Source organism: Nycticebus coucang, chromosome 19 (genome assembly GCF_027406575.1).
Source record: "Nycticebus coucang isolate mNycCou1 chromosome 19, mNycCou1.pri, whole genome shotgun sequence".
NCBI classification, from domain to species: Eukaryota; Metazoa; Chordata; class Mammalia; order Primates; family Lorisidae; genus Nycticebus; species Nycticebus coucang.
The window spans coordinates 29,304,857-29,332,646 of NC_069798.1; the positions used below are offsets into that span (position 1 = coordinate 29,304,857).

At 36.0% G+C, this 27,790-nt stretch overlaps 1 protein-coding gene and 2 pseudogenes across 4 annotated transcripts in view; 1 reads left to right on the plus strand and 2 right to left on the minus strand.

Annotated features, from left to right (window-relative positions):
- The window catches only part of KIAA1328 (KIAA1328 ortholog), a 399,620-nt gene that overhangs the window by 165,039 nt on the left and 206,791 nt on the right, over nt 1-27,790 (plus strand). The gene's annotated exons all lie outside the window — the stretch shown is intronic.
- LOC128572107 (cullin-2-like) lies at nt 17,351-19,003 on the minus strand (annotated as a pseudogene). Its single transcript, XR_008376043.1, has one exon. The product of XR_008376043.1 is annotated as a cullin-2-like (transcript).
- Nucleotides 19,037-19,488, minus strand: LOC128571588 (cullin-2-like; annotated as a pseudogene).

Here is a 27,790-nt window from a genome sequence, read left to right on the forward strand (position 1 = left end):
ATTTCTACATCACTGAATGACTTCTCTTTTTTCCTGAGTATGTAAGCGTTGCTTGACTGGAGACGCGAACAAACAGCAGCTTTGCCATGGGTGTGAATTCACTCCTGTAATTATTAAGTCAAGAAACAGACTACACGGGATGGGATGGCGTGTAGCGAAATTCTTTATTCAGGGTTTTGATTTTATACCTTTCTAGTCATGTACACACTTTATCTATTATCTGTTAGTTTCACCATTACCTCATTTTACCTATCTGAAATTAACTTGAAAGGAAATATCCTGTTACCATATCAACACAATCACTTTTGCAGTAAACATCTTCTTCTAGACACTGACTAATCTCTGGGCAGGTATCTAAATAAAGATCACAAAGAAGAAAGTAGCCACAGGGGAACAGCGTTAATGGAAGAGTATCTTCAAGCGTTCACTCAGTTTACTCAGTATGAAGTAACAACTATGTCTTTTCCTTAGGGCAGAGCACCTATAGACCTCTGACAATATGTTGTTAACATACATCAACCCTCTGGCCCGTCTGTAACAGGATGGTATGCCCTTTGATTTCAGTCTTCACGGAGCACACAGCTTCAGAGAATGGGCTTGTGGAAGTTTTGACTCCAGGCAAGCCAACTCTGCGTGTGTCCCGGGGGGGCCCAGGTCCCTTAAGCCTCTGGAAAAAAAGCAAGCCATTTTAAACTCACTCTGAGTTCACTTTGTGTGCTTGATGTAGGATATATTTATTTCTAAATATTATCCTACAGTAAGTTACTTTCTAAGTTGCTTCAGTGGCATTATTTCTGGGTTACTGTTGCTTGAAAGAATCATCTTTGCTTTTGCTTTTTGTTTGCAATACAACCTTTTGTGCCTCTCCCTTTAATTTAAAATATTTGTGGATTACTAGTGTCATAATGCTAATGACCACAGAATTTCTTTAATGTTGATATTTGCAGTATCACAAAGCAAGGAAATCATCTTAATTTTAGCAGAAAGAAGATATTATTTCAATTCACAATCTTTATTTTAAAAAATCTGTTTTATTCCTTAAGTTTTCTCTTGGTCTTCTTTGACATGAGGGGCTGTTAAGCAGATAGAATTAAAAAATAATGTAGAGCTGTTCAACTATTCACAAATTCTACTTCAAACAGAAACACAGTCCAGCATTGTAAAAATCTGATAACAGACTGGCATAATTGACCTGTATGCACTCTTGCCATCCATTCTTATGCAGTAGTGACACCAGTCAGGGGAAGTTAGAACTAAATCATGAGCATAGCAGCTGTCAATTTAGCCCTAATAGCTGACAAATGTTTTAAATCTGGGAGGATTATTTTGTTGAAAATTATTTTATTCTTTAGTATTTTAAATATGTTCATTTAAAAAATAAAAATAAAATAGATATTTGAACAAAAATGTTTTAATTCAGGCAAAATAATGTACTTAATGACCTAGCAGGCCACAGATACCCCACCCCTGGCAAAGATCATCACAATGCCAGCCACTGGGAATAGGAGTTCAAATACGTTTATCTACTGTATCTTAGAATCATTGTATCTAAGAAAAACACAAAGCAGTCAAGCGCTGTATAGAACAATACCTTACATAAAAAAGAAACAGGACAAGATCAGATTCAGTAGTGGTTCCCATGACAACATGTTGCCTCTGTCTACCAGATCCCCCAGGAGCAACCTAGCCCTCCTGTCCATATCCTCTCCTGGTAAAACATCATTGCCTTCCCTCTGGGGTCTAAAATAATAAACTCTGGGGATGTACCTGTAGGCCACTGATGCACATGCTTAAAACAGATGTGTACACATTAAGCCTAAAACAAGAAAAGTGATAGTTCAGGTTCTACCTTGATTTGTGGAAATTTATATCCTTTTCAGTTATCTAAATTCTTGATTGTCTGTTATTTGAATATAATAACTTTATGTAGAAGATGCTGTCATGGTAGCTGATTAATCTGAAGAATGGATTGTTTTTGCTGGTTTTTAAAATGTTTTGCTTTTTAATATGTTTTATCCATTATTATATTTATTTATTCAGGTAACCACACAAGTTATTATTGTCCAGTTTCTACCAATGTAAGAAAAGGACTCAGTATTTATACTTCATTGGAAGTTGTGCATGCGTATTCTAGATTCTAAAATCAGGATAAATTGAATAATAATAAATAATTTCTTGGTAAAATACTACAAGTCTTCTCTGCTAGTTGACCCTGGTAGTTACAGACATGTATTTACTATTGTCCTAATGCTAGTTATTTCTAATTTATTGGTGATTGGTACCATTTTTAAATTCACTTGCACATATGTATACTGTGTCCAAAAATATCTATTTTTCAGTGGAATCTAGACATTAATACCTGGTTATTGACTTGAAGAATTTTTTTTTTTCTACTGGCAGTTTACAGGTGCAGAATGAAATCTGAAATGTGTTTAACCAGCTGGTCTGATAATAATAACATTAATGTTTTCTCTAGAATAGATGTGATTAGACCACAGTGGTCAAAATATATTCAACAGTTTAGGTTTATGGTCACTCTAGAGTCAAAGGTGTTTGCCATTATATCTGATTGTTTGACGCTGGTTCTGTGTGTGCATTGTCCAGCTCAGCAGCAACTCACTGCATGGAACTCTGGAGCACTTGAAATGTGACTAATGACACTGGAGGAACTGAATAATTTATTTAATTTTAATGGCTACATATGGTTATTATATTGGACAGTCCAATTCTGGAATTATGATTAATGCCTGGATTTGAGAAATTTATAATTTCCATAATCAATAAATCGACTAAGGAGTCATTGCTCAGCTTGTTAGCTCAAATAAGATTTGTAAAACATACCATGATCATGGCTGGGAAGAATTAACCTTGATAAAATGTCCATACTACCGAAAGCAATATACAATTTTAATGCAATCCCTATTAAAACTCCACTGTCATACTTTAAAGAGCTTGAAAAAATAATACTTTGTTTTATATGAAATCAGAAAAAAACTCAAATAGCCAAGACATTACTCAGAAATAAAAACAAAGCAGGAGGAATCATGCTACCAGATCTCAGACTATACTTTATAAATCGATAGTGATCAAAACAGCATGGTACTGGCACAAAAACAGAGAAGTAGATGTCTGGAACAGAATAGAGAACCAAGAGATAAATCCAGCTAGTCACCGTTATTTAATCTTTGACAAGCCAATTAAAAACATTCAGTGGGAAAAAGATTCCCTATTTAACAAATGGCGCTGGATGAACTGGCTGGCAACCTGTAGAAGACTGAAACTGGACCCACACCTTTCACCATTAACTAAGATAGACTCTCACTGGATTAAAGATTTAAACTTAAGACAGGAAACTATAAAAATACTAGAAGAGAGTGCAGGGAAAACCCTTGAAGAAATCGGTCTGGGCGAGTATTTTATGAGGAGGACCCCTGGGCAATTGAAGCAGCTTCAAAAATACACTACTGGGACCTGATCAAACTAAAAAGCTTCTGCACAGCCAAGAACACAGTAAATAAAGCAAGCAGACAGCCCTCAGAATGGGAGAAGATATTTGCAGGTTATGTCTCCGACAAAGGTTTAATAACCAGAATCCACAGAGAACTCAAATGTATAAGCAAGAAAAGAACAAGTGATTCAATCTCAGGGTGGGCAAAGGACTTGAAGAGAAACTTCTCTGAAGAAGACAGGCGCACGGCCTACAGACATGAAAAAATGCTCATCATCTTTAATCATCAGAGAAATTCAAATCAAAACTACTTTGAGATATCATGTAACTCCAGTAAGATTAGCCTACATCACAAAATCCCAAGACCAGAGATGTTGACGTGGATGTGGAGAAAAGGGAACACTGCTGGTGGGAATGCAAATTAATACATTCCCTTTGGAAAGATGTTTGGAGAACACTTAGAGATCTAAAAATAGATCTGCCATTCAATCCTATAATTCCTCTACTAGGCATATACCCAGAAGACCAAAAATCACATCATAACAAAGATATTTGTACCAGAATGTTTATTGCAGCCCAATTCATAATTGCTAAGTCATGGAAAAAGCCCAAGTGCCCATCGATCCACGAATGGATTAATAAATTGTGGTATATGTACACCATGGAATATATATATTTTTTTTATTATTGTTGGGGATTCATTGAGGGTACAATAAGCCACTTACACTGATTGCAATTGTTAGGTAAAGTCCCTCTTGCAATCATGTCTTGCCCCCATAAAGTGTGACACACACTAAGGCCCCACCCCCCTCCCTCCATCCCTCTTTCTGCTTCCCCCCCCATAACCTTAATTGTCATTAATTGTCCTCATATTAAGATTGAGTACATAGGATTCATCCTTCTCCATTCTTGTGATGCTTTACTAAGAATAATGTCTTCCACTTCCATCCAGGTTAATACGAAGGATGTAAAGTCTCCATTTTTTTTAATGGCTGAATAGTATTCCATGGTATACATATACCACAGCTTGTTAATCCATTCCTGGGTTGGTGGGCATTTAGGCTGTTTCCACATTTTGGCGATTGTAAATTGAGCTGCAATAAACAGTCTAGTACAAGTGTCCTTACGATAAAAGGATTTTTTTCCTTCTGGGTAGATGCCCAGTAGTGGAATTGCAGGATCAAATGGGAGGTCTAGCTTGAGTGCTTTGAGGTTTCTCCATACTTCCTTCCAGAAAGGTTGTACTAGTTTGCAGTCCCACCAGCAGTGTAAAAGTGTTCCCTTCTCTCCACATCCACGCCAGCATCTGCAGTTTTGAGATTTTGTGATGTGGGCCATTCTCGCTGGGGTTAGATGATATCTCAAGGTTGTTTTGATTTGCATTTCTCTAATATATAGAGATGATGAACATTTTTTCATGTGTTTGTTAGCCATTCGTCTGTCGTCTTTAGAGAAAGTTCTATTCATGTCTCTTGCCCATTGATATATGGGATTGTTGGCTTTTTTCATGTGGATTAATTTGAGTTCTCTATAGATCCTAGTTATCAAGCTTTTGTCTGATTCAAAACATGCAAATATGCTTTCCCATTGTGTAGGTTGTCTCTTTGCTTTGGTTATTGTCTCCTTAGCTGTACAGAAGCTTTTCAGTTTAATGAAGTCCCATTTGTTTATTTTTGTTGTTGTTGCAATTGCCATGGCAGTCTTCTTCATGAAGTCTTCCCCCAGGCCAATATCTTCCAGTGTTTTTCTATGCTTTCTTTGAGGATTTTTATTGTTTCATGCCTTAAATTTAAGTCCTTTATCCATCTTGAATCAATTTTTGTGAGTGGGGAAAGGTGTGGGTCCAGTTTCAGTCTTTTACATGTAGACATCCAGTTCTCCCAACACCATTTATTGAATAGGGAGTCTTTCCCCCAAGGTAAGTTCTTCTTTAGTTTATCGAAGATTAGGTGGTTGTAAGATGTTAGTTTCATTTCTTGGTTTTCAATTTGATTCCAAGTGTCTGTGTCTCTGTTTTTGTGCCAGTACCATGCTGTCTTGAGCACTATGGCTTTGTAGTACAGACTAAAATCTGGTATGCTGATGCCCCCAGCTTTATTTTTATTACTAAGAACTGCCTTAGCTATACGGGGTTTTTTCCGGTTCCATACAAAACGCAGAATCATTTTTTCCAAATCTTGAAAGTACCATGTAGGTACTTTGATAGGAATGGCATTGAATAGGTAGATTGCTTTGGGAAGTATAGACATTTTAACAATGTTGATTCTTCCCATCCATGAGCATGGTATGTTCTTCCATTTGTTAATATCCTCTGCTATTTCCTTTCTGAGGATTTCATAGTTTTCTTTATAGAGGTCCTTCATCTCCTTCGTTAGGTATATTCCTAGGTATTTCATTTTCTTTGAAACTATGGTGAAGGGAGTTGTGTCCTTAATTAGCTTCTCATCTTGACTGTTATTGGTGTATACAAAGGCTACTGACTTGTGGACATTGATTTTATATCCTGAAACATTACTGTGTTCTTTGATGACTTCTAGGAGTCTTGTGGTTGAGTCTTTGGGGTTCTCTAAGTATAAGATCATGTCATCAGCAAAGAGGGAGAGTTTGACCTCCTCTGCTCCCATTTGGATTCCCTTTATTTCCTTGTCTTGCCTAATTGTATTGGCTAGAACTTCCAGCACTATGTTGAATAGTAAAGGTGACAGAGGACAACCTTGTCTGGTTCCAGTTCTAAGAGGAAAAGCTTTCAGTTTTACTCCATTCAGTAAAATATTGGCTGTGGGTTTGTCATAGATAGCTTCAATCAGTTTTAGAAATGTGCCACCTTTGCCTATACTCTTCAGTGTTCTAATTAGAAAAGGATGCTGGATTTTATCAAATGCTTTTTCTGCATCTATTGAGAGGATCATGTGATCTTTATTTTTGCCTCTGTTAATATGGTGGATAACGTTTATGGACTTGCGTATGTTAAACCAGCCTTGCATCCCTGGGATGAAGCCTACTTGATCATGATGAATGACTTTTTTGATGATAAGCTGTAATGTATTGGCTAGGATTTTGTTGAGAATTTTTGCATCTATATTCATGAGTGAGATTGGTCTGAAATTCTCCTTTTGGTTTGGGTCTTTTCCTGGTTTTGGTATCAGGGTGATGTTTGCTTCATAGAATGTGTTGGGGGAAGATTCCTTCTTCCTCAGTTTTTTGGAATAATTTCTGCAGTACAGGAATAAGCTCTTCCTTGAAGGTTTGATAGAATTCTGGAGTGAAGCCATCTGGACCAGGGCATTTTTTAGTTGGAAGCTTTTTTATTGTTTCTTTGATCTCAGTGCTTGAAGTTGGTCTGTTCAGGAGCCCTATTTCTTCCTGGCTAAGTCTAGGGAGAGGGTGTGATTCCAAATACTGATCCATTTCCTTCACATTGTCAAATTTCTGGGCATAGAGTTTCTGGTAGTATTCAGAGATGATCTCTTGTATTTCTGTGGGATCAGTTGTTATTTCCCCTTTATCGTTTCTGATTGAGGTTACTAGAGATTTTTCTTTTCTATTCCTCGTTAGTCTGGCCAATGGTTTATCTATTTTATTTATTTTTTCAAAAAACCAACTCCTTGTTTCATTAATTTTCTGAATGATTCTTTTGTTTTCAATTTCATTGATCTCTGATTTGATTTTGGATATTTCTTTTCTTCTACTGAGTTTAGGCTTAGATTGTTCTTCTTTTTCCAATTCCATAAGATCTCTTGTGAGATTGTTGATGCGCTCTCTTTCTGTTTTTCGAATGTAGGCATCTAAAGCGATGAATTTTCCTCTCAAAACTGCTTTTGCAGTATCCCACAGGTTTTGGTAGCTTGTGTCTTCATTGTTGTTATGCTCAAGGAAGTTAATGATTTCCTGTTTTATTTCTTCCTGCACCCATCTGTTATTCAACAGAAGATTGTTTAATTTCCATGCCTTTCGGTGGGGTTGAGCGTTTTTGTTAGAGTTGAGTTCCACCTTCAGTTCCTTATGGTCTGAAAAGATACAAGGTAAAATTTCAATTCTTTTGATTCTGTTGATATTTGTTTTGTGTCCCAGGATATGATCAATTTTGGAGAATGTTCCATGGGGTGATGAGAAGAATGTATATTCTTTATCTTTGGGGTGGAGTGTTCTATATGCGTCTATCAAGCATAGTTGTTCTAGGGTCTCATTTAAATCTCTTATATCTTTGTTTAATATCTGTTTAGAGGATCTGTCCAGCTCTGTAAGAGGAGTGTTAAAGTCCCCTGTTATGATGGTATTATCAGATATCATATTGCTCAGACTGAGTAAGGTCTGCTTCAAGAATCTGGGAGCATTTAAATTGGGTGCATAAATATTTAGAATTGAAATGTCTTCTTGTTGTAGTTTTCCCTTGACCAGTATAAAGTGACCATCTTTGTCTTTTTTGACTTTAGTTGCTTTAAATCCACATGTATCTGAAAATAAGATTGCAACTCCTCTTTTCTTCTGAATTCCATTTGCCTGAAAAATTGTCTTCCAAGCCTTGACTCGGAGCTTTAATTTGTCTTTTGAAGCCAGGTGTGTTTCTTGCAGACAGCAAATGGATGGCTTGTGTTTTTTAATCCAGTCAGCCAATCTATGTCTCTTCAGTGGGGAATTCAAGCCATTAATATTTATTGAGATAATTGATAAGTGTGGTAGTATTCTATTCGTCTTATTTGGTGAGAGTCCATTGCTTAGTTTTATCTTTTGCATCAGTGTGGAGGTTAGGTTCCGTCCTTTGATTTCTGAGTTCTTACTTTGCTGCTGATCCATTGTGGTGGTCAGTGTGCAGAACAGGTTGAAGTATTTCCTGTGGAGCTGGTTTCGTTGTGGTGAATTTCCTCAATGTTTGTATATCCGTAAATGATTTGATTTCTCCGTCAATTTTGAAGCTTAGCTTAGCAGTGTACAGAATTCTGGGCTGAAAATTGTTCTGTTTAAGTAGATTAAAGGTAGATGACCATTGTCTTCTTGCTTGGAAAGTTTCATTAGAGAAGTCTGCGGTCACTCTGATGGATTTGCCCCTGTAGGTCAACTGGTGCTTACTCCTGGCAGCTTGCAGAATCTTTTCTTTTGTCTTGACTTTGGACAGGTTTATCACAATGTGTCTTGGAGAAGCTCGGTTAGAGTTGAGGCGACCTGGGGTCCGATATCCCTCTGAAAGCAGTGTGTCAGAATCTTTGGTGATGTTTGGGAAATTTTCTTTTATAATATTCTCTAGTATGGCTTCCATTCCCCTGGGGCATTCTTCTTCCCCTTCTGGAATTCCTATAATTCGTATGTTGGAACGCTTCATAAACTCCCATAATTCTGACAGTGAATGTTCTGCTTTCTCTCTCTTCTTTTCTGCCTCTTTTACTGAGTTATCTCAAGAACTTTGTCTTCTACCTCTGAAATTCTTTCTTCTGCATGGTCTAACCTGTTGCTGATACTTTCCATTGCATCTTTAAGTTCCCTAATTGACTGTTTCAGTTCCTTCAGGTCTGCTATATTCTTTTTATATTCTTCATATCGTTCATCTCTGATTTGATTCTGTTTTTGGATTTCCTTTTGGTTATTTTCCACTTTATTAGCCATTTCCTTCATTGTTTCCATCATTTCTTTCATTGTTTCCATCATTTCTTTCATTGTTTTCAACATGTGTATTCTAAATTCACTTTCTGTCATTCCTAACATTTCTGTACAGGTGGAATCATCTGCAGTAGCTACCTCATGGTCCCTTGGTGGGGTTGTTCTAGACTGGTTCTTCATGTTGCCTGGAGTTTTCTGCTGATTCTTCCTCATGAATGATTTCTTTTATCTGTTTCCTTGCCCTAATTTTCCTTTCACTTCCTCTTGCTCTTTAAGTTCTTGTGCCTGTGGAAGTTGTGGGCGGTTTTAGACGGATTGAACACACGCGACCACTTGCCGGTTTTCCACTGTTTTAGTCCTCCTCTTGGGGTCCAGAAGTCTCTCGCTGACTCCCTGTATCCTCATAGGAGTGATGCTAGGCAGATCCCACCAGCCAGAGATGCCTGGAGTCCTATCTCCCCAGACTCACAGTGCCCAGATGGAAGGAAGCTGTTACTCGGCCGCCATCTTGCTCCGCCTCCTCTACACCATGGAATATTATGTAGCCTTAAAGAAAGATGGAGACTTTACCTCTTTCTTGTTTATGTGGATGGAGCTGGAACATATTCTTCTTAGTAAAGTATCTCAAGAATGGAAGAAAAATTATCCAATGTACTCAGCCCTACTATGAAACTAATTTATGGCTTTCATATGAAAGCTATAACCCAGTTATAACCTAAGAATATGAGGAGGGGGTAGAGGGAGGGGAGGGAGGGAGGAGGATGGGCAGAAGGAGGGTGATTAGTGGGATTACACCTGTGGTGCACCTTACAAGGATACATGTGAAACTTAGCAAATGTAGAATATAAATGTCTTAACACAATAACTAAGAAAATGCCAGGAAGGCTCTGTTAACCAGTGTGATGAAAATGTGTCAAATGGTCTATAAAACCAGTGTATGGTGCCCCATGATCGCATAATATACACAGCTATTATTTAATTTTAATAATTAAAACACACACACATACAAAATAAAATAAAATGAACAATCAACTCACACAGAAAACTGCAAAAAAAAAAAAAAGATTTGTACTTTTCAGAAAGAATCTGTGATGAGTTGCATATTACTTTTTCATGAGTAGAAAAATTTGTTGCTGAGTAGCAATGAACTAAATTCAATGAAAATTTCAATATCAAAATGAAATAAAAGTATTACATGTCTGCTTTTCACAGGTTATAGTAGTAGCCACCAAAAAATCCCATCAAAATAGATGTATGACTTCCCTTTTGGTGGTGAATATATGGTGAGAAAAAGAAGAAAGAAAGGAAGGGTGAATGGTTGGATGGATGAGAAAACTGTGAAATATTTTATTCTAATTGCAATGCAAGTGGTATATTAAATCTCTTTTGTCAAATTTGTGAGATTTTATGATATCTGTGGTTCCTTCCAGCTCTAACTTTTGTAATGCTAAATCTTAAGAATGCTGAGCAGTAGGAAATCTCTAGAGGAGAACAGCCAGATTAGGATTTGGAGTTCATTGTTTGACGTGTGCTGTTATATGATCTTAATCTCCCAGGCTGTATAATGATTTCTGTTTTGCTAAGTAAATTTATTTCATTTCAAATGGAGTATTGGTTAAAAGACAGCTCTGATAAATACTCCCTAAAATGGGGTATCTTCCTGGTGACTTTAATAGCTTTTTTAAGGGTGATAGTCATGCTTTTTAATCATTTGGATATAAATATACTGTTTAAGGAGGCAACATACTAAGAAAATAGGCTTGAAAGAAGTACACATATAAAGTATAATTTGTGTGTCTCCCCAAATGCAACACTGTTTTGCACTGATGGGCTAAAGGAGCAACTTGAAGCCTCAGTCTACTGTTCCTCGATCTTTCCCTGTCTATCACTAAAGGCCTGTCACTGGCATTGGGGGAAGTAATCCTATTCTTGTTGGTTAGCCAGCTATGTTGGTAGCTCCTGTTCTTTTTCCAGAGTATTAACTTTAAAATTTTAATGTGCAATTAATTTTGTCAGTCACTTGCTCTATTTCACATACATTTTTGCACAGTGTTCAGAGTTCTCAAAAAATGTGTAGGCTTAAGCATTTTGCTCTGCTTTGAAATAAATGTTTGATGAAGTCTACCTGCTTGGCAGATTGAGTGACTGCTGTTTTTCCCTGTGTACTTACGTGGCTACATAAATGAGTCTTAATTTGGTGCTCCTTCTCTCGGAGCATTTGCCTGAGTACTTAGAGCACTATCTCATAGAGGAGGATACCCAATTGGAACCGTGTGCCATCTTAACCTCTCTTTTTTTTTTTGTTTTTTTTGTTTTAAGCAAGGGAATATATAAACCCAGAAATTAGGTGTTTCAGAGTACCCAAGGCCACCCCCACCCAGGTTTGGTGCTTCATGAGGAAGATTCACAAGAGTAGGTATATAGCCATACTTACAGCCAAGATTTATTACAATGAAAGGATACAAAGCAAAATCAACAAAGGGAAAAGATAAAGTCTCGACGAAACCAGATGCAGTTTTATAAAACTCTTTCCAAATGGAATCACACAGGATGTGCTTTATTCCTCCAGCAATGAATTACAACAACACCCGTGAGAAGCTAATTACAGACTCAATACCCAAGGTGTTTGTTGGGGACTGGTCAGATCGGCACCCTTTGCCTATTATGTGCCAACTTCTAGACTCCCTGGAGGAAAGCAGATGTTCAGCATGAACCACCTTGTATAAACCATTTAAGCACAGTAAACTACCTTTATCAGTTAGGGAGTGGTGGGAACACTTGAGAAATCTAAGTTTCTATATTGCCACCAAAGGATAATTATGTGAACTGGCTTTTCTAAGGATCTATATGAATTTGTTTCTGCTGTGGGAGAATGACAACATTCAGATTTGGAACTTTTAACCTATTTTTTACTTTTCTTTTGTATAGTTTCTTTATTCTCTTCTTTTCTTGGTCATTACTGTCATTTAGACATTAATACAAATATTAATTTGTATTGTATTATATTGTATCTTTTGCATTGTATTGTATCTTTTGCCTAATGGGTCTGTTTAGTACACCAGATCACCAAATCTTCTTTCCTTTATGCTTTGCCACTGTTTCTTGTTGGGATTTGCTTTTCTCCATTTTTCAAGAATGTAGTTTCCTTGTTTTATTTGATATTTTAACCACACACTTATTTTTTGAAGCTTTAGGCTACTATTACATTGAAAGATTTCATGAATACCTATTGATGTGCTTCTCAAGACTTAGAAACTTTAGAGTTGAACCTCTAGTACCATAGGAAACTTTTATGTTTATCATAGATATTAACTGTAAGCATTTTATGGATATTGAGAAGTAAACTGAACCTTTAAGTAAGTTCTAAATCATTGTCAGCTTATACTTGTAAGTAATTTAAGAATTTAAGAATAAACAAATTGTTTCTACAGATGGGGTCCCACTTAAAAGCATTTGGGTAAAGATAATAGGAAATAGATATAGAAGTGATATAATTGTGGGAATCCATAGAATAGAAAATAGATTATGATGCCCTAAACTCAGAATAAGGTTGATATAGTATAGAAATAAGATATTATACTAATTTGACCTTCACATATATTGGTGTCAGGCAGGAAAATTCAGGTACAAATCACAAGTGAGGGTTCCTGCTCCATGGAGGATAACAAAGACCATAACAAGGCCAGACCTCATAAGCCTTGGCCCACTGCATCTTCTATGGGGTCAGACTCCCCAAGTATGAGGTTTCATCCTAAAGTTTCACCTCTTTAGGTTCAACTCTAAAGTTTCTAAGTCTTGAGAAGCACATCAATAGGTATTCATGAAATCTTTCAATGTAATAGTAGCCTAATAGTAGCAGGTCACTGACTGGAACTGTGCTTATCTCACAGAAAGGAAAAAAGACTCATTCGCACCAAGATGGTGTAAAGAACCTGCTGCCTTAGGACTACATGTGGCCTTCTGAATCTGTGAGCGTAGCCTCTGACTGAATACAAATTTTATAAAACAAATCCTTTTAATACATGGATTTGTTCTCTGAAGTTTGGATTCAGTTGGCCCACACCTGGGGATCTGGAGGGCCACATGTGGCCTTGAGGATACAAGTTTCCCACTCTTGCATTAATATCAAACAAAATACATTGCAGAGGAAAGAATTCCTAGGATTGAAGGTCATTTCATAATGAGGACAAGATACTAATAAACATTTAGATACTTACAGTGTTAAAATATTAAATACATGAATCAAAGTGATATAACTTCAAAGAGAAGCTAACCCAAAATTATGAGGTCTAACTATTAAGTTCATGAATTCATCCTCGAAAAATTGCTGTATACCTCATTGCTGAATATCATTATCATCACCTTGAAAGTATTCCCCTTGGGAAGCTATGCTGTGATGCCAGCACCTACAGTACCCTTCAAAGCAATTTTGGAACTCTTTCTAGAATGGCCATCACAGTTGTCATTGTATTATTCTTGATGTCTTGATGCCTTAATGTCATCAAAGTGTCTTCCATTCAATATATCCTTTACCTTTGGGTAAAGCAAAAAGTCCCTGGGGTCCAGATCAGGTTACTAGTGAGGGTATTCTAATACAGTTTATAGGCTAAAACCTCCCCACAGACAGAGCTGTGTAAGCTGCATTGTTGTGATGCAAGAACCATGAGTTGTTGGCCAAGATTTTCAGTTAAGATTCGCTTTTTCTCTATTGATATGTACTTGGTCTTCTATGCTTTTCACAATTAGCCAGTGATTTTGACACACTGTTTGACAGATTTTTGCAGTGGTTTCATCAGTTCTGCTTATTACTTGCCACCCTGACCTCTTTTCATCTGTGATGATTTCTGTCTCCTCAGAAAAACATTTAATTCATTTGTACACTGCTATTTTCTTCATGGAATAATACCCATAAACTTTGCTAACATGTCTCTTATTTCATTTCCAGGCTTGCTAAGTTTAACAAGAAATTTACAAATGTTTGTTCATTGCTCTAAGTCAAGCTCTGACATTCCTGGGATGGCACACAAAAACACACAATCCAATAATAAATGCCACTCAGCAAGACACCACCACGTGTTAGCACAAACACAGAGTCTGAGACACCGATATACCAAGTTGTACAGTGCTGACAATGTGAACATCTGGTGGAAAGACCACGAACTTAATGGTCAGAGCTTGTAGTTGATTTCATTACCACATTCTCAATTTTTAATAGAAACAGGAAAATCTACTGAAGATATGGAACACTTGAAAAACACTGTCAATTAATATGATGTAATTGCCATTGTCAGACTACTTAGGAAGTGAAAAAAGGTATTACCTAGATACCTTTATATCAAAGAAATTGAATTGGTAGTAAAAAGCTTTCTCACAAAATTAAACTCCAAGTCAGAGGCTTTACTGGTAAATTCTGTGAAACATTAAAAATGGAAGAAATAATACCAGTTCCACATAAAGTCTTATAGAAAAGTGGAGAAGAGGAAATACTTACCAATTCATTCCATGTGGCCAGTATTACCCTGATACAACGCCAAAGATAAAAAAATAAATATCCCTCATGAATATGTATGCAAAAATTTTAAAACTTTTGGCAAATCAAATCCAACAATATTTTAGAATCAATAATACTTCAATAATAATACTCCATTATTAGGTGGGTTTTATCCAAGGAAAACAGGTTTTATTTAGTATTTTGAAATCAATCAAAATAATTCATTACATTAACAACCTTAAAAGAAAAATCATTTGATTATTTCAATAGTTATAAAATTTTTGTGCCAAAATCCAACATCTGATAAAAATGGTTCCTGATTTAAAAAAAAAAAAAAAGAAAGAAAGAAAACTCAGCAAACAAGAAACACAAGGGTACTTTTTCAACCTGGCAAAATATATCCATGAAAATTCTACATTTAACATCATATGTAATGCTGAAAGATTGAATGCTTTTCTTCTACAATCAGGAAAAAGACAAGGATGTTTAGTCTCACCACATCTTTTAAACACTGTGCTTGGAGGTTTCAGACTATGTGTGTAATAAATCAAGAAAGAAATAAAAGATATCCACATTGGTAAAGAAAAGGTAAAATTGTCTTTATTCATAAACAATATGATCATATATAGAGAGAGTCAATGAACTCTACACAAAAAGGTCACTAGAACTATTAAATGAATTTCACAAAGTTACAAGATATGACATAAATGTATTAAAATCAGTTGTATTTCTATATGCTGGCTATGAACAATTAGAGATTGAATATTTAAAAGCAATAACATAGAACATTTCAAAATAGGAAATATGTAACCATAAATTTGACAGTATCAAAGACCTATACACTGAAAAGTACAAAATATTACTGAGTGAAATAAAAGAACACCTAAATAAATGAAGAGATATCCATATTTTAGGAGGCATGATACTGTTAAGATGTCTTGTCTCTCCAAAGTAATCTAAAGGTTCACTGCAATCTCAATCACTGTCCCAGCCAGCATTTTTGTAAAGATCGACAATTTGATTCTAAAATTTATATAGAAATGTGTAGACCCTAGAATAATCAAAACAGTGTTGAAAAGAAACAAACTCAGACGACTAACATGACTTGTCAGTCTTATTCTAAACCTAAATATATTGATACAAAGACAGACAAATAAATTGGTGAAGCAGAGCAGAGAATACAGAAGTGTACTCAAACAAATATGCCTGATTGATTTCTTGACAAAGATACAAGTGACATTCTGTTAAAAAGAATACTCTCTTCCACAAATAGATATCTTTATGGATATCTCACAAAAATGCAGAAATAACTTGGATCCATCCCTCCCTATATAAACAAAAATTAACTTGGCGGCACCTGTGGCTCAAAGGAGTAGGGCGCCGGCCCCCTAGAGGTGGTGGGTTCAAACCCAGCCCTGGCCAAAAACTGCAAAAAAAAAAATTAATTCGGGTGGTGCCTGTGTCTCAAAGGAGTAGGGTGTTAGCCCCATATGCCAGAGGTGGCGGGTTCAAACCCAGCCCTGGCCAAAAACTGCAAAAAAAAAAAAACCTCAAAAAGGATCATAGAAATAAATAATAATAAACCAAAATTCTATAACTCTCTGGAGAAAACAGGACAAAATCCTTCAAACTTACATTAATCATAGGTTTATTAGATACAATACCAGAAGCACAATCCTTAAAAAGCAATTGAAAAAAGATGCTTAACAACATCAGTTATTAGGAAAATGAACATTGAAACTACAATGTATCAGTTCACAGCTATCGAGAATGGCCCAGATAAAATAGGCTTTCTCTATCATGCACTGCTGATTGGAATGTAAAATTGTACAACCAAAATATTTAAACATTTTTTTAACAAAGTGCCAAACATAGAGCCGTCATATGATCCAACCATTTTACTAGGTATTAACTCAAAAATAAAGGAAAGAATATAGCTATATACTACTGTTCACAGCAGCTTTATGTTTTAATAGCTGCACACTCAAAATTGAAACAACAAAGTATTACCAGTGGTTGAACTGATAAAGGATTTGTGGTATTCACAGAATACTACTAGCAATGTAAAGGAACTACGTTACAATAATTAAGTTGAGGTAAAGAATCCAGACTTAGACGACTAGGTAGTGTATAATTTCATCAATGTTAATCTCTTAAAAAAACAAAGTAATCTTAAATGGTAGAAGGTAGATGCGTGTTTGCCTGCTTGGGCAGGTACAGGTAGAGAATGGACGTAAGAGACTACAAAGGGACACAAGACTTTTGGAGATGAATAACATGTTCATTGTCTTGATTATGGTGATGGGCATATATATATGCCAAAATTGTAATAATTTATACATTTTAAATATGTGCAATTCATTGCATGTTAATTGTATCTCAGTAACGCTGTTAAAAAAAAAAAAATGCATGGTTTTCCTTGAAGAGTTCTAACTGCCTGGCATTACTGTGATCAGAGCAAATTGTCCAGTCCTTGTTTAGCTCTGTCTTTTCCTCTTATATTTTACAGTTCATGATTTTTTTTTTATTTTTTTTATTTTTTATTTTTTTATTTGACACGCAGCAATATCATGTTTGTCATTTTGATGTTGATACAATTATTAGGTTATCTGTCATATTACAATATTTAAGTTTTTTATTTTATATCCTTTAAGATACATTTTAAAAAAACACACATCAACTACAAACGTGAAGGGGGAAAAAAGCATGGTACCCAACCAAATTTCCACATTTCAGCAATACTTCACTCTTTTAATAAAGTTTTAAAAAATGTCACAATGACATGAGCTTGAAGTATCTCTAGGCATTTTCTTTGATGCTCATGACGTGGCACTGGTGATGTTGTAAACAGCAGAAAAACAGAGGCTGCCGAATGACCAAATTATGGAGGCACTTTTCGTGCTTTCATGATACGATATAGCAGCTTGGAGATACATTTTCTGTTCTTCATCGACAGCACTTCTTCTAGTCTGCTCCATGTCCTGTGGGGTGTCTTTCTGCATAGATGTAGTGATTTTAAATTTTGTTCTTTTACTGTTAAAGTTCATATTTAATGAAAATGAAGATTCTGCATCGATGTCTTCCTTTTCTGAATCATGGTTAATCATTTTCACATCAAGCAATGATTTGATTGTTTTTGTCAGTTCCTTTTCATTCATCTGAGTGCTGTCTTGAAGCTCTTTATAGCTGACCATTTCATTGTTGTTAAAGGCAAGAAGGACTTCCATTTGGTATGTTGTGACCATGGCTATGAATGATTTGCCCAAATAGCTCATTTTAACCTCACCTGTACACAGATAATGTAACCATGTCAGTTTCCTTCCACTGAAATGCTGGCTGTAAAATAATACAAACATCTGTACACTTTTCTCTAATTACTGGGGAATCACAAATGTAGATGAAGGAGCCTGAGTTAGAGGCCATGCACCAGCCTGTAAAACATATATTCGAAAACTAATTCCCAAATCTATTACTGTGTCTTGATTTTTGATAAAATTGGTGAACTTATTGTTGAGATCAGCACTGACACTCATATCTGTATAAATCTGATGTAGCTTGCTAGTAAACTCATAACCACAGGCTTGCTTTTGTTTATTGATCATGGCTTCTTCAGAATCCATAGACATAGATAACCCATGAATTAGACGTTTTGCCAGCATTCTTGCGTAGAACTTTTGAAAAACATCTTTATCATCAATATACTTGAAAACCATGATGAAGCTTGTGAGTTTGTCTTCCACTTCATTCTCTGTCATCCCTTTTGCTGATTTCTTTAGTAAGTTGTCACAGTACTGAGCAAGCAGTTCAGGTGCTTTGCAAACAGACTTGGGTTCTCTGTAATTTACAAATGATGTAAGGGCCTTATACAATGCACTCGTGAAATGCTGATCACTATTACGGTGTTAATAAGTTGAACAAATTTCCAAAACTGATTCCACAAATAGAGTTGGCATATTTTCCTGAGTAAGGTTACTGGTTGCTCTAAGGCCCTCATCATGGATATGGTTTTACAGCTCTTGGATCATATGAGGTAAACCAGTGGACACAGCACAGAGTAAGACATACATATTTGCCATGTCATTTTTCTTCTCTTGTAGAATGATATTGTGACATTCTGCATATAAGAGCTGTAAGTGGTCTGCTACCATTCGTTGCTGACATTCATGTGTCACTTTAGTATATGAACTTACATTTAAGTATTTTTGACATCGAATTTCTTCCTCTTTTAATCTACCTAGAACCGTTTCCATATACTGTGAACAGTTTGGTATTTGTAATAAATTTGAAGCTTCTTATTTATAATACTCTCCTGTTTCAGTCAGAAAGGGGGACTCAAATATTTCCTGATAAAACTTTAAGGAAAATTTTTTCTTATACTGTTCAACACGAACAAAGGAGTCGATAACCCCATTGATTACTTTCTGGTTTGGGTCTTCTCCACCACGATCATTTTTGATTTCCTGGAGCAGCATTCATATAAGAATGGTCTGAAGTGGTTCAACCATCTATTTCCTCCACATATCCAATGCTAGCTCTCCTATTTCCATAAGTGGTTCATTCATATCTACACCACCATAGCCGTACTGAAGGTCAGTTTCTGTCAATTTATTCTTTTTAATAAACTGGGTGTTGAGATACCTATATAAGCAGTCCATGTAGTCTGCATCCTTGCTGTATTCTTCCCAATACCTATGACACATAACAAGTACTTGTTCTTCAGACTCCAGAACTGTCTTGTGCAAATGCCAAACGTGATTTTCCAAAAAAAAATCTTAGTTTCTGTATAAAGTCTTTCTCCAAGGGGTTCAGGATAGGCCACAGATAAAGCATAGATATCTGAGAAGCGATCTTTCCATGTTGCTCTTTCCATGTATTCCAACATGACAACAGCTTTGATAGTAGTTAAAAGTTTGTTCCATGTTTCATCAAAATCTACTACTCTTGGTTTCAAGGTCATTGCGCAAGGTTAGTGTTGAATCTAATGCAGAAGCGGGGCAAGGTGGGTAGGGACAAGGGAAGGGGGAGGCGGCTCCAAGGAGTGAAGGACCAAGGCCCCGGCGAGGAAGGTGGGCGGCGGCGGCTGCTGTCAGCTAGCGTTCCCCGGTCACAGCGCTGCCATTACTGTGCGCCACCGCCACCAGCCAGTTCATGATATGTTTAATGCTGACAAAAGAAACTTATAAGCAGGTATTATAGCTGTTATCATAACAAACGGAAGATTCCTGAAAAAGTGGAAACGTTCCTATTTTAACTTTTTTTTTTTTTTTTTTGGTTTTTGGCCAGGGCTAGGTTTGAACCTGCCACCTCTGGCATATGGGACCGGCGCCCTACTCCTTGAGCCACAGGCGCTGCCCTATTTTAACTTATTTTTAATGACATATCACACAGGCTTTAAATGTCACTATAGACTAAATACCAGTTTCTAAAAATAAATTTTTACGAATCTTTTTTTCAGAAAACTTTGAAATGTTTTAAAATGTAACATCTTTATGTAAGTGCATATGGATTGAAGAAACAGTTATAAAACCTGAAATTTACATGTTTTAGATATTTTTACAGTGCCTCTTAATGGGCTACAGGTAGACAGTGTGCAAACTTCATTGACTTACTCTGCAACAAATTACTATCTTGGTAGTCAATATATAGACAACCATCACCATAATTTGGAAATGTTAGACATTTAATTTTTTTTTTTTTAACCAGGGCTGAGTTTGAACCTGCCACATCCAGTATATGTGGCCAGCGCCCTACTCATTTGAGCCACAGGCACCGCCCTAGACATTTAATTTTTATTCTAAAATATAATTCATTATTATTTTAAAACTGTATTTATTTAAAAACCACTGTGTATGCTATAGATGGTATAAGTTGACATTTGCAAGCTATACTATTCTACTTCCTTAAACTATGCTTTGGAGTATTGATTTAGTACTTACAGTTTAATGGATAAGATATTTTTCTTCCCATTCCTCAAGGATTCCTCCTGAATGCCACTTAAGAACTTGGGCTTTAGAACCAAAATGCTTGGTCTTCTATTGGTAAGCTCTGGTGCTTAGTATAACTTTCATTGAGAATTTTCTCACCTGCGAAATGGAGAAAATGCAATGAATGTATGTGATGGAGTATCTTATGAGTTAGTTAATGTAAAAAGAATAGTAACTAGATGTAATAAATGTTATGTAACAACTTCCCTATCTTTGCTGTTGCTGTAATTGATTTTATCTAGATTGTGAAGTAGATTCTGGAAGAAAAAATGTCTATTTGGAAATGCCCTTATGTTATTATGTTATTTATCTTTTATGTTTATGACATTCAGCCTGAATTATTATGTCAATTTAGGGATTATCACTTATAGGTTTCTTTTCTGTCAGTACTGGAGAACTGTATTCACCAAAATTAGCTGCATTGAGAATAAAACTGAGATTGGTTAATAAAAGGGTTTTTTTAATCTTTTGAGGATAAAATTTTTGTAGCCACTAATATTCATTTGGTTTAAAAGTGCAAGAGAAAAGAACACTTCATAAAATGAATCACTGTGTTCAAATTTATTTTGACTAATCAGAATTGCTGCCTAAATTTAGAGTTGTAGTCCATCTAGATTAGCTCCACAATGAGGCTCCACAAAGTATGTTAGGATGTACCTGTATTATGTAGGTAAATCTAGAGGGGCTAACAGAAGCTGCCTCCTCAATTTTCTTTCCAATTCCTCCTTTTATTCCCATCCAGCATGACTCTTTGGTTGCTCTCAATAATTGAGAAGAGAGCATTGGCCCCAGGAACTGTAGAAATAGCTGGGGAGATTAGTTTTAGTCATTATGAATATGAACCAGAAAAAAAATAAAAATATTTTTAAAACATAGTTTGTTGTTAGTATATTACTTTTAAGACAGTTTATTGTTTGTTTCTGTTAAACTAATACATTCTGTTCTTAGAGAGGAATTAAAACTATATGTTATATTAATTCTAAGTCCTCTGTATTCTCCTTCCTCAGAAATAACTACTGTTAACTTGATGTATATTGTTCTATATTTTTTCTATACAGTGTTTAATACTTTAATGAAAAACATGGGTTAATACTGTACATACAATTATTGCAGCTGTATTTTGTTACTTATTATGCTTTCCAGAGGAGTACATATGTGTATTAGTAGCATCCTTTAGTAAGGCCCATTCAGTATGTTATTTATTTTTTGTTGTTGTTGAGAGAGATAATTTTATTTATTTTCTCTCTCTCTCTCTCTTTTTATTAAATCATAGCTGTGTACATTAATGCAATCGTGGGGTACAAGGTGCTGGTTTTATATACAATTTGAAATATTTTCATCAAATAGGTTAACATAGCCTTCATGGCATTTTCTTAGTTATTGTGTTAAGACATTTGTATTCTACATTTAGTGAATTTCACAGGTACCCTTGTAAGATGCACCATAGGTGTACTCCCACCAATCACCCTCCCTCCCCCTCCCCTCTCCTCCTGTTCCTATCCTCTTTCCCCATATTCTTGGGCTATAATTTGGTTATAGCTTTCATATGGGGGGCTGAGTACATTGGATACTTTTTCTTCCATTCTTGAGATACTTTGCTAAGAAGAATATGTTCCAGCTCCATCCATGTAAACATGAAAGAGGTAAAGTCTCCATCCTTTTTTAAAGCTGCATAATATTCCATGCTGTACATATACCACAATTTATTAATCCATTCATGTGTCAATGGGCACTTGGGCTTCTTCCATGACCTACCAATTATGAATTGGGCTGCAATAAACATTCTGGTACATATATCTTTGTTATAATGTGATTTTTGGTCTTCTGGATATATACCTAGTATTGTAGGATCAAATGGCAGGTCTATTTTTAGATTCATAACGGATCTCCAAACATCTTTCCAAAAGGAACATATTAGTTTGCATTCCCATCAGCAGTGTAGAAGTGTTCCCTTATCTCCACATCCATGCCAACATCTCTGGTTTTGGGATTTTCTAATGTGGGCTAATCTTACTGGCGTTAGATGATATCTCAACGTAGTTTTGATTTGCATTTCTCTGATGATTAAGGATGATGAGCATTTTTTCATATGTCTGTAGGCCATGCACCTGTCTTCTTCAGAGAAATTTCTCTTCAAGTCCCTTGCCCACCCTGAGATGGGATCACTTGTTCTTTTCTTGCTAATACGTTTGAGTTCTCCATGGATTCTGGTTGTTTAAATCGTTGTCGGAGACACAACCTGCAAAAATATGCTCCCATTCTGAGGGCTGTGTGCTTGCTTTACTTACTATGTTCATGGCTTTGCAGAAGCTTTTTAGTTTGATCAGGTCTCTGAAATTTATTTTTGATGCTGCTTCAATTGCTCAGGGTGTCCTCACAAAATATTCACCCAGGCCAATTCCTTCAAGAGTTTTCCCTACACTCTCTTCTAGTAATTTAATATTTTCATGTATTAAGTTTAAATCCTTAAGCCAGTGAGGGTCTATCTTAGTTAAAGGCGAAAGGTGTGGGTCCAGTTTCAGTCTTCTACAGGTCGCCAGCCAGTTCACCCAGCACCATTTGTTAAATAGGGAATCTTTTCCCCACTGAATGTTTTTAATTGGCTTGTCAAAGATCAAATAATGGTAAGTAGCTGGGTTCATCTCTTGGTTCTCTATTGTGTTCCATACATCTATCTCTCTGTTCTTGTGCCAGTACCATGCTGTTTTGATTACTATGGATTTATAGTATACTCTGAGGTCTGGTAGTGTGATTCCTCCTGCTTTGTCTTTATTTCTGAGTAATGTCTTGGCTATTCGAGGTTATTTTCTGATTGCATAATCTAAAATGAAGTATTATTTTTTCAAGCTCTTTAAAGTATGACAGTGGAGCTTTAATAGGGATTGCATTAAAATTGTATATTGCTTTGGGTAGTATGGACATTGTAACAATGTTAATTCTTTCCAGCCATGAGCATGGTATGTTTTTCCATTTGTTAACATTTTCAGCTATTTCTTTTCTTGGAGTTTCATAGTTCTCTTCATAGACATCTTTCATGTCCTTTATCAGATAAACTCCCAAATATTTCATCTTCTTTGGTACTACTATGAATGGAATAGAGTCCTTGACTGCTTTTTCAGCTTGATGATTGTTGATATATATAAAGGCTACCGATTTATAAATGTTGATTTTGTAACCTGAGATGCTGCTGTATTCCTTGATTACTTCTAAGAGTTTTATAGTAGAATCCCTGGTGTTTTCTTTCTTTCTATTTATTTATTTATTTATTCATTGTTAAATCATAGCTGTGTACATAAGTGCAATCAAGGGGTATAATGTGGTGGTTTCATATACAATCTGAAATAGTCTCATTAGACTGTTCAATGTAGCCTTCATGGCATTTTCTTAGTTATTGTATGTCAACATTTGTATTCTGCCTTTAGTAAGTTTCGCCTGTACTCATTCTAAGATGCACCGTAGGTGTGGCCCCACCCATTACTCCCTCCATCCAAACCTCCCCCCTCCCTTCCCCTTTCTTGGCCCTTTCCTCATAGTTTTGTGCTATAGTTGGGTTATAGCCTTCATGTGAAAGCTATAATTTAGCTTCATAGTAAGGCTGAGTACATTGGATACCTTTTCTTCCATTCCTGATAAACTTTGCTAAGAAGAATATGTTCCAGCTCCATCCATGTAAACATGAAAGAGGTAAAGTCTCCATCTTTATTTAAGACTGCATAATATTCCATGGTATACATGTACCACAATTTACTAGTCCATTCGTGGGTCGATGGGCACTTGGGCTTCTTTCATGGCTTAGAGATTATGAATTGTGCTGCAATAAACATTCTGGTACAGATATCTTTGTTATATTCTGATTTTTGGTCTTCTGGGTATAAACCTAGTAAAGGAATTATAGAAACAAATGGTAGGTCTATTTTTAGGTCTCTAAGTATTCCCCAAACATCCTTCCAGAAGGAACATATTAGTGTGCATTCCTACCAGCAGTGTAGATGTGTGCCCTTTTCTCCACATCCACGCCAACATCTCTGGTTTTGGGATTTTGTTATGTGGGCTACTCTTACTGGGGTTAGGTGATATCTCAAAGTAGTTTCGATACGCATTTCTCTGATGATTAAGGATGATGAGATTTTTTTTCATGTGTTTGTAGATCGTGCATGTGTCTTCTTTAGAGAAGTTTCTCTTCAAGTCCTTTGTCCACCCTGAGATGGGATCACGTGTTCTTTTCTTGCTAATACGTTCTCTGTGGATTCTGGTTATTAGACCTTTATTGGAGGTATAACCTGCAAATATTTTCTCCCATTCTGAGGGCTGTCTGCTTGCTTTACATACTATGTTCTTGGCTGTGCAGAAACTTTTTAGTTTGAACAGGTCCCAGTAGTGTATTTTTGATATTGCTTCAATTGCTTGGGGAGGCCTCCTCATAAAATATTCACCCAGGCCGATTCCTTCAAGAGTTTTCCCTGCACTTCCTTCAAGTATTTTTATAGTTTCATGTCTTAAGTTTAAATCTTTTATCCAGTGAGAGTCTATCTTAGTTAATGCTGAAAGGAGTAGGTCCAGTTTCAGTCTTCTACAGGCTGCCAGCCAGTTCACCCAGCACCATTTGTTAAATAGGGAATCTTTTCCCCACTGAATGTTTTTAATTGGCTTGTCGAAGATCAAATAACGTTAAGTAGCTGGATTCATCTCTTGGTTCTCTATTCTGTTCCAGACATCTACTTCTCTGTTTTTGTGCCAGTGCCATGCTGTTTTGATCACTATCGATTTATAGTATAGTCTCAGGTCCTGTAGTGTGATTCCTCCTGCTTTGTTTTTTATTTCTGAGTAATGTTTTGGCTATTCAAGGTTTTTTTCTGATTCCATATAAAATGAAGTATTATTTTTTCAAGATCTTTAAAATATGACAATGGAGCTTTAATAGGATTTGCATTAAAATTATATATTGCTTTCGGTAGTATAGACATTATAACTATGTTGATTCTTCCCAGCTATGAGCATGGTATGTTTTTCCATTTGTTAGCATCTTCAGCTATTTCTTTTCTTAAACTTTCATGGTTCTCTTTGTAGAGATCTTTCACATTCTTTGTTAGGTACACTAACAAACATTTCATCTTTGGCACTACTGTGAAAGGAATAGAGTCCTTGACTGTTTTTTCGGCTTAGTTATTGTTGGTATATATAAAGGCTACAGATTTATGGGTGTTGATTTTGTAGCCTGAGACATTGCTGTATTCCTTGATCACTTCTAAAAGTTTTGTAGTAGAATCCCTAGTGTTTTCCAGATATACCATCATATCATCTGCGAAGAGTGAAAGTTTGATCTCTTCTGACCGTATGTGGATATCCTTGATTGCCTTTTCTTCCCTAATTGCAATGGCTAAAACTTCCATTACAATGTTAAAGAGCAATGGAGACAATGGGCAACCTTGCCTGGTTCCTGATCTAAGTGGAAATGATTTCAATTTAACTCCATTCAATATTGGCTGTGGGTTTGCTGTAGATGGCCTCTATTAGTTTAAGAAATGTCCCTTCTATACCAATTTTCTTAAGTGTCCTGATCATGAAGGGATGCTGGATATTATCGAAAGCTTTTTCTGCGTAAATTGAGAGAATCATATGGTCTTTATTTTTTAGTTTGTTTATGTGCTGAATTACATTTATAGATTTACATATATTGAACCAGCCTTGAGACCGTGGGATAAATCCCACTTGGTCATGGTGTATAATTTTTTTGGTGTGTTGTTGGATTCTGTTTGTTAGGATCTTATTGAGTATTTTAGCATCTATATTCATTAGTGATATTGGTCTATAATTTTCTTTTCTTGTTGGGTCTTTCCCTGGTTTGGGGATCAAGGTGATGTTTGCTTCATAGAATGTGTTGGGTAATATTCCTTCTTTTTCTATATTTTGGAAGAGGTTTAGTAATATAGGTACTAGTTCTTCTTTAAAGTTTTGGTAGAATTCTGACTTAAAGCCTTCTGGTCAGGGGCTTTTCTTTTTAGTGAGATTTTGTATAGTTGATGGTATTTCAGAACTCAATATAGGCCTGTTCAACATTTCCACTTTATTCTTGCTGATCCTTGGTAAGTGGCATACTTCCAGGTATTGGTTGATTTCTTTTAGATTTTCATATTTCTGAGAGTAGAGTTTCGTTTAGTATTCGTTAAGGATTGAATTTCTGAGGGGTCTGTTGTTATTTCATCATTACCATTTCTGATTGATGAAATTGGAGTTTTTATTCTTTTTTTCCTGGTTAGTTTGGCCAAAGGTTTATCTATTTTATTGATCTTTTCAAAAAAATAATTTGGATTTTTTGATCTGTTGTATAATTCTTTTGTTTTCAATTTCATTTAATTCTGCTCTGATTTTGGTTATTTCTTTTCTTCTGCTGGGTTTGGGGTTGGAGTATTCTTCCTTCTCCAGTTCCTTGAGAAGACCCATTAAGTTATTAGCTTCCTCTCTTTCCATTTTCTTGAGGAAGGCTTGCAGTACTATAATTTCCCTCTTAGGGACTGCCTTTGCGATATACCAAAGGTTCTGGTAATTCGTGTCTTCATTGTTGTTTTGTTCCAAAACTTTGGTGATTTCCTTCTTAATCTTGTCTATAATCCATCTATCCTTCAGCATAAAGTTGTTTAGCTTTTATGTTTTTGTATGGGTGTGTAGGTTCCTGTTGTTATTGAGTTCAACTTTTATTCCATGATTGTCTGAGAAGATGCAAGAAATAATTTCTATTTTTTTTAAATTTGCTGAGGTGAGATTTGAGACCTAAGATGTGGTCGATTTTGGAGTATGTTCCTTGGGCTGATGAGAAGCATGTGTATTCAGTTTTGTTGGGATGAAATGTTCTGTAGATGTCTGTTAAGTCCCGATGTTGAATGGTTAAGTTTAAATCTATATTAAACCTTTGTCGGAGACATAACCTGCAAATATCTTTTCCCATTCTGAGGGCTGTTTGCTTGCTTTACTTACTGTGTTCTTGGCTCTGCAGAAGCTTTTTAGTTTGATCAAGTCCCGATAGTGTATTTTTGAAGCAGCTTCAATTGCCCGGGGGGGTCCTTCTCATAAAAAACTCACCAAACCCAATTTCTCCAAGGTTTTTCCCTGCACTCTCTTCTAGTATTTTTATAGTTTCATGTCTTAGTTTTAAATCTTTAATCCAGTGAGAGTCTATCTTGGTTAATGGTGAGAGGTGTGGGTCCAGTTTCAGTCTTCTACAGATTGCCAGCCAGTTCACCCAGCACCATTTGTTAAATAGGGAATCTTTTCCCCACT